This window comes from Strix aluco, unplaced genomic scaffold (assembly GCF_031877795.1).
Source record: "Strix aluco isolate bStrAlu1 unplaced genomic scaffold, bStrAlu1.hap1 HAP1_SCAFFOLD_86, whole genome shotgun sequence".
NCBI classification, from domain to species: domain Eukaryota; kingdom Metazoa; phylum Chordata; class Aves; order Strigiformes; family Strigidae; genus Strix; species Strix aluco.
In genome coordinates, this window is record NW_027436536.1 from 59,904 (window position 1) to 67,938 (window position 8,035).

The following is an 8,035-nucleotide window of genomic DNA, read 5'->3' on the forward strand; positions in this document are numbered from 1 at the left end:
CTTACATAGCCCCCATAGTGTCATGGCCACCACTGACCTGCTGCCCACTGTGACATGGCCCCCACATTGACATGGCCACCACTGACCTGCTGCCCACTGTGACATAGCCCCCACAGTGACATGGCCACCACTGACCTGCTGCTCACTGTGACATGGCCGCACAGTGACATGGCCACCACTGACCTGCTGCACACTGTGACATGACCTCACAGTGACATGGCCACCACTGAACTGCTGCCCACTGTGACATGGCCCCCACAGTGACATGGCCACCGCTGACCTGCTGCACACTGTGACATGACCTCTCAGTGACATGGCCACCAGTGACGTGCTGACCACTGTGACATGGCACCACATTGACATGGCCAGCTATGACCTGCTGCCTACAGTGACATGGCACCCACAGTGACATGGCCACCAGTGTCCTGCTGCCCACTGTGACATAGCCCCCACAGTGACATGGCCACTACTCACCTGCTGCACACTGTGACACGGCCCGCACAGTGACATGGCCACCACTGACCTGCTGCCCACGGTGACATGCCCCCCACAGTGACATGGCCACCACTGACCTGCTGCCCACGGTGACATGGCACCCACAGTGACATGGCCACCACTAACCTGCTATCCACTGTGACATAGACCCCACTGTGACATGGGCCACCAGTGGCCTATTTCTCACTGTGAAATGGCAAAAACTGATCTGCTGCCCACTGTGACATGACCTCACAGTGACATGGCCACCACTGAACCGCAGCCCACAGTGATATAGCCCCCATAGTGACATGGCCACATCTGACCTGCTCCCCACTGTGACATGTCCCAAACAGTAACATGATCACCACTGACCTGCTGCCCACTGTGACATAGCCCCCATAGTGACATGGCCACCACTGACCTGCTACCCACGGTGACATGGCACCCACTGTGACATGGCCACCAGTGACCTGCTATCCACTGTGACATAGCCCCCACAATGACATGGCCACCAGTGGCCTGTTGCTCACTGTGACATGGCCACCACTGACCTGCTGCACACTGTGACATGGCCCCCACAGTGACATGACAACCAGTGATCTGTTGCTCACTGACATGGCCCCCAGAGTGACATGGCCACCACTGACCTGCTGCCCACTGTGACATAGCCCCCACAGTGACATGGCCACCAATGACACGCTGACCACTGTGACATGGCCCCCATAGTGACATGGCCACCACTGACCTGCTACCCACTATGACATAGCCCCCATAGTGACATCGCCACCACTGACCTGCTGCCCACTCTGACATAGCCCCCATAGTGACATGGCCACCACTGACCTACTGCCCACTGTGACATAGCCCCCACAGAGACATGGCAACCAGTGGCCTGTTGCTCACTGTGACATGGCCACCTCTGACCTGCTGCACACTATGACATGACCTCACAGTGACATGGCCACCACTGACCTGCTGCCCACTGTGACATGGCCCCCACATTGACATGGCCACCACTGACCTGCTCCCCACTGTGACATGACCTCACAGTGACATGGCCACCACTGACCTGCTACCCACTGTGACATGGCCCCCACAGTGACATGGCCACCACTGACCTGCTTCACACTGTGACATGACCTCACAGTGACATGGCCACCACTGACCTGCTGCCCACTGTGACATGGCCCCCACAGTGACATGGCCACCACTGACCTGCTGCCCACTGTGACATGGGCTACCAGTGGCCTGTTTCTCCCTGTGACATGGCCACAACTGATCTGCTACCCACTGTGACATGACCTCACAGTGACATGGCCACCACTGAACCGCAGCCCACTGTGATGTAGCCCCCATAGTGACATGGCCACCACTGACCTGCTGCCCACTGTGACATAGCCCCGATATTGACATGGCCACCATTGACCTGCTGCCCAGTGTGACATAGCCCCCACAGTGGACATGGCCAGCACTGACCCGCTGACCACTGTGATGTAGCACCCACAGTGACATGGCCACAACTGACCTGCTTCCCACTGTGACATGTCCCAAAGAGTAATATGATCACCACTGACATGCTGCCCACTGTGACATAGCCCCCACAGTGACATGGCCACCATTGACCCGCTGACCACTGTGATGTAGCACCCACAGTGACATGGCCACCACTGACCCGCTGACCACTGTGATGTAGCACCCACAGTGACATGGCCACCACTGACCTGCTACCCACGGTGACATGGCCCCCACTGTGACATGTCCACCACTGACATGCTATCCACTGTGACATAGCCCCCATAGTGGCATGGCCACCTCTGACCTGCTAGCCACTGTGATATAGCCCCCACAGTGACATGGCCACCACTGACCTGCTACCCACGGTGACATGGCACCCACTGTGACATGGCCACCAGTGACCTGCTATCCACTGTGACATAGCCCCCACAGTGACATGGCAACCATTGGCCTGTTGCTCACTGTGACATGGCCACCACTGACTTACTGCACACTGTGACATATCCCCACAGTGACATGGCCACCAATGACCCGCTGACCACTGTGACATGGCCCCCACAGTGACATGGCCACCACTGACCTGCTATCCACTCTGACATAGCCCCCATAGTGACATGGCCACCACTGACCTACTGCCCACTGTGACATAGCCCCCACAGTGACATGGCAACAAGTGGCCTGTTGCTCACTGTGACATGGCCACCACTGACCTGCTGCACACTGTGACATGACCTCACAGTGACATGGCCACCACTGACCTGCTGCCCACTGTGACATAGCCCCCACAGTGACATGGCAACCAGTGATCTGTTGCTCACTGACATGGCCCCCACAGTGACATGGCCACCACTGACCTGCTACCAACTATGACATAGCCCCCATAGTGACATCGCCACCACTGACCTGCTGCCCACTCTGACATAGCCCCCATAGTGACATGGCCACCACTGACCTACTGCCCACTCTGACATAGCCCCCACAGTGACATGGCAACCAGTGGCCTGTTGCTCACTGTGACATGGCCACCACTGACCTGCTGCACACTGTGACATGGCCCCCACAGTGACATGGCCACCACTGACCTGCTTCACACTGTGACATGACCTCACAGTGACATGGCCACCACTGACCTGCTGCCCACTGTGACATGGCCCCCACAGTGACATGGCCACCACTGACCTGCTGCCCACTGTGACATGGGCTACCAGTGGCCTGTTTCTCACTGTGACATGGCCACAACTGATCTGCTACCCACTGTGAAATGACCTCACAGTGACATGGCCACCACTGAACCGCAGCCCACTGTGATGTAGCCCCCACAGTGACATGGCAACCAGTGGCCTGTTGCTCACTGTGACATGGCCCCCACAGTGACATGGCCACCACTGACCTGCTGCCCACTCTGAAATGGCACCCACAGTGACATGGCCAGCACTGACCTGCTATCCACTGTGACATAGCCCCCACAGTGACAAGGCCACCAGTGGCCTGTTGCTCACTGTGACATGGCCACAACTGACCTGCTGGACACTCTTACATAGCCCCCATAGTGTCATGGCCACCACTGACCTGCTGCCCACTGTGACATGGCCCCCACATTGACATGGCCACCACTGACCTGCTGCCCACTGTGACATAGCCCCCACAGTGACATGGCCACCACTGACCTGCTGCTCACTGTGACATGGCCGCACAGTGACATGGCCACCACTGACCTGCTGCACACTGTGACATGACCTCACAGTGACATGGCCACCACTGAACTGCTGCCCACTGTGACATGGCCCCCACAGTGACATGGCCACCGCTGACCTGCTGCACACTGTGACATGACCTCTCAGTGACATGGCCACCAGTGACGTGCTGACCACTGTGACATGGCACCACATTGACATGGCCAGCTATGACCTGCTGCCTACAGTGACATGGCACCCACAGTGACATGGCCACCAGTGTCCTGCTGCCCACTGTGACATAGCCCCCACAGTGACATGGCCACTACTCACCTGCTGCACACTGTGACACGGCCCGCACAGTGACATGGCCACCACTGACCTGCTGCCCACGGTGACATGCCCCCCACAGTGACATGGCCACCACTGACCTGCTGCCCACGGTGACATGGCACCCACAGTGACATGGCCACCACTAACCTGCTATCCACTGTGACATAGACCCCACTGTGACATGGGCCACCAGTGGCCTATTTCTCACTGTGAAATGGCAAAAACTGATCTGCTGCCCACTGTGACATGACCTCACAGTGACATGGCCACCACTGAACCGCAGCCCACAGTGATATAGCCCCCATAGTGACATGGCCACATCTGACCTGCTCCCCACTGTGACATGTCCCAAACAGTAACATGATCACCACTGACCTGCTGCCCACTGTGACATAGCCCCCATAGTGACATGGCCACCACTGACCTGCTACCCACGGTGACATGGCACCCACTGTGACATGGCCACCAGTGACCTGCTATCCACTGTGACATAGCCCCCACAATGACATGGCCACCAGTGGCCTGTTGCTCACTGTGACATGGCCACCACTGACCTGCTGCACACTGTGACATGGCCCCCACAGTGACATGACAACCAGTGATCTGTTGCTCACTGACATGGCCCCCAGAGTGACATGGCCACCACTGACCTGCTGCCCACTGTGACATAGCCCCCACAGTGACATGGCCACCAATGACACGCTGACCACTGTGACATGGCCCCCATAGTGACATGGCCACCACTGACCTGCTACCCACTATGACATAGCCCCCATAGTGACATCGCCACCACTGACCTGCTGCCCACTCTGACATAGCCCCCATAGTGACATGGCCACCACTGACCTACTGCCCACTGTGACATAGCCCCCACAGAGACATGGCAACCAGTGGCCTGTTGCTCACTGTGACATGGCCACCTCTGACCTGCTGCACACTGTGAAATTGCCCCCACAGTGACAAGGCCACCACTGACCTGCTTCACACTGTGACATGACCTCACAGTGACATGGCCACCACTGACATGCTGCCCACTGTGACATGGCCCCCACAGTGACATGGCCACCACTGACCTGCTGCCCACTGTGACATGGGCTACCAGTGGCCTGTGTCTCACTGTGACATGGCCACAACTGATCTGCTACACACTGTGACATGACCTCACATTGACATGGCCACCACTGAACCGCAGCCCACTGTGATGTAGCCCCCATAGTGACATGGCCACAACTGACCTGCTGCCCACTGTGACATAGCCCCGATATTGACATGGCCACCATTGACCTGCTGCCCAGTGTGACATAGCCCCCACAGTGGACATGGCCACCACTGACCCGCTGACCACTGTGATGTAGCACCCACAGTGACATGGCCACATCTGACCTGCTCCCCACTGTGACATGTCCCAAACAGTAACATGATCACCACTGACCTGCTGCCCACTGTGACATAGCCCCCATAGTGACATGGCCACCACTGACCTGCTACCCACGGTGACATGGCACCCACTGTGACATGGCCACCAGTGACCTGCTATCCACTGTGACATAGCCCCCACAATGACATGGCCACCAGTGGCCTGTTGCTCACTGTGACATGGCCACCACTGACCTGCTGCACACTGTGACATGACCTCACATTGACATGGCCACCACTGACCCGCTGCCCACTGTGATATAGCCCCCATAGCGACATGTCCACCACTGACCCGCTGCCCACTGTGACATGGCACCCATAGTGACATGGCCACCACTGACCTGCTGCTCACTGTGACATGGCCGTTACAGTGACATGGCCAGCACTGACCTGCTGCCCACTGTGACATGACCTCACAATGACATGGCCACCACTGACACGCTGCCCACTGTGATGTAGCACCCACAGTGACATGGCCACAACTGACCTGCTCCCCACTGTGACATGTCCCAAACAGTAACATTGCCACCACTGACATGCTGCCCATTGTGACATATCCCCCACAGTGACATGGCCACCACTGACCCGCTGACCACTGTGACATGGCCCCCACAGTGACATGGCCACCACTGACTAGCTTCACACTCTGACATGACCTCACAGTGACATGGTCACCACTGACCTGCTGCCAACTGTGACATGGCCCCCATAGTGACATGGCCACCACTGAACCGCAGCCCACTCTGTTGTAGCCCCAATAGTGACATGGCCACAACTGACCTGCTCCCCACTGTGACATGTCCCAAACAGTAACATGATCACCACTGACCTGCTGCCCACTGTGACATAGCCCCCACAGTGACATGGCAACCAGTGGTCTGTTGATCACTGTGACATGGCCCCCACAGTTACATGGCCACCACTGACCTGCTACCCACTGTGACATAGCCCCGATATCGACATGGCCACCACTAACCTGCTGCCCACTGTGACATAGCCCCCACAGTGACATGGCCACCACTGACCTTCTGACCACTGTGACATGGCCCCCACAGTGACATGGCCACCACTGACCTGCTGCCCACTCTGACATGACCTCACAGTGAAATGGCCACCACTGACCTGCTTCACACTGTGACATGACCTCACAGTGACATGGCCACCACTGAACTGCTATCCACTGTGATATACCCCGCACTGTGACATGGGCCACCAGTGTCCTGTTTCTCACTGTGACATGGCCACAACTGATCTGCTGCCCACTGTGACATAACCTCACAGTGACATCGCCACCACTGAACCGCAGCCCACTGTGATGTAGCCCCCATAGTGACATGGCCACATCTGACCTGCTCCCCACTGTGACATTTCCCAAACAGTAACATGATCACCACTGACCTGCTGCCCACTGTGACATAGCCCCCAAGTGACATGGCCACCACTGACCTGCTAGACACTGTGATATAGCCCCCACAGTGACATGGCCACCAATGACCTGATACCCACGGTGACATGGCACCCACTGTGACATGGCCACCACTGACATGCTATCCACTGTGACATAGCCCCCACAGTGACATGGCTACCAGTGGCCTGTTGCTCACTGTGACATGGCCACCACTGACGTGCTGCACACTGTGACATGACCTCACAGTGACATGGCCACCACTGACCTGCTCCGCACTGTGACATGGCCCATACAGTAACATTATCACTACTGACATGCTGCCCAGTGTCACATGGCCCCACAGTGACGTGGCCACCACTGACGTGCTGCCCACTGTGACTGGCCACCACAGTGACATGGCCACCAGTGGACTGTTGCTCATTGTGACATGGCCACAACTGATCTGCTGCCCACTGTGACATGACCTCAGAGTGACATGGCCACCACTGACCCGCTGACCACTGTGACATGGCCCCCACAGTGACATGGCCACCACTGACCCGCTGACCACTGTGACGTGGCCCCCATAGTGACGTGGCCACCACTGACCTGCTTCCCACTGTGACATGGCCCCCACAGTGACATGGCCAGCACTGACCTGCTGCCCACTGTGACATGGCTCCCACAGTGACATGGCCACCACTGACCTGCTCCGCACTGTGACATGTCCCATACAGTAACATGATCACTACTGACATGCTGCCCACTGTCACATGGCCCCACAGTGATGTGGCCACCACTGACCTGCTGCCCACTGTGACTGGCCACCACAGTGACATGGCCACCAGTGGACTGTTGCTCATTGTGACATGGCCACAACTGATCTGCTGCCCACTGTGACATGACCTCACAGTGACATGGCCACCACTGACCCGCTGACCACTGTGACATGGCCCCCACAGTGACATGGCCACCACTGACCCGCTGCCCAGTGTGACATGGCCCCCATAGTGACATGGCCACCACTGACCGGCTGCCCACTGTGACGTGGCCCCCTTAGTGACGTGGCCACCACTGACCTGCTGCCCACTGTGACATGGCCCCCACAGTGACATGGCCAACACTGACCTGCTGCCCACTGTGACATGGCCCCCACAGTGACATGGTGTCACGGTCCACTTGGTGGACTCGTGATGATTCGTTTGCTACGATCTCGAAAGTGCAAAATTAAGGT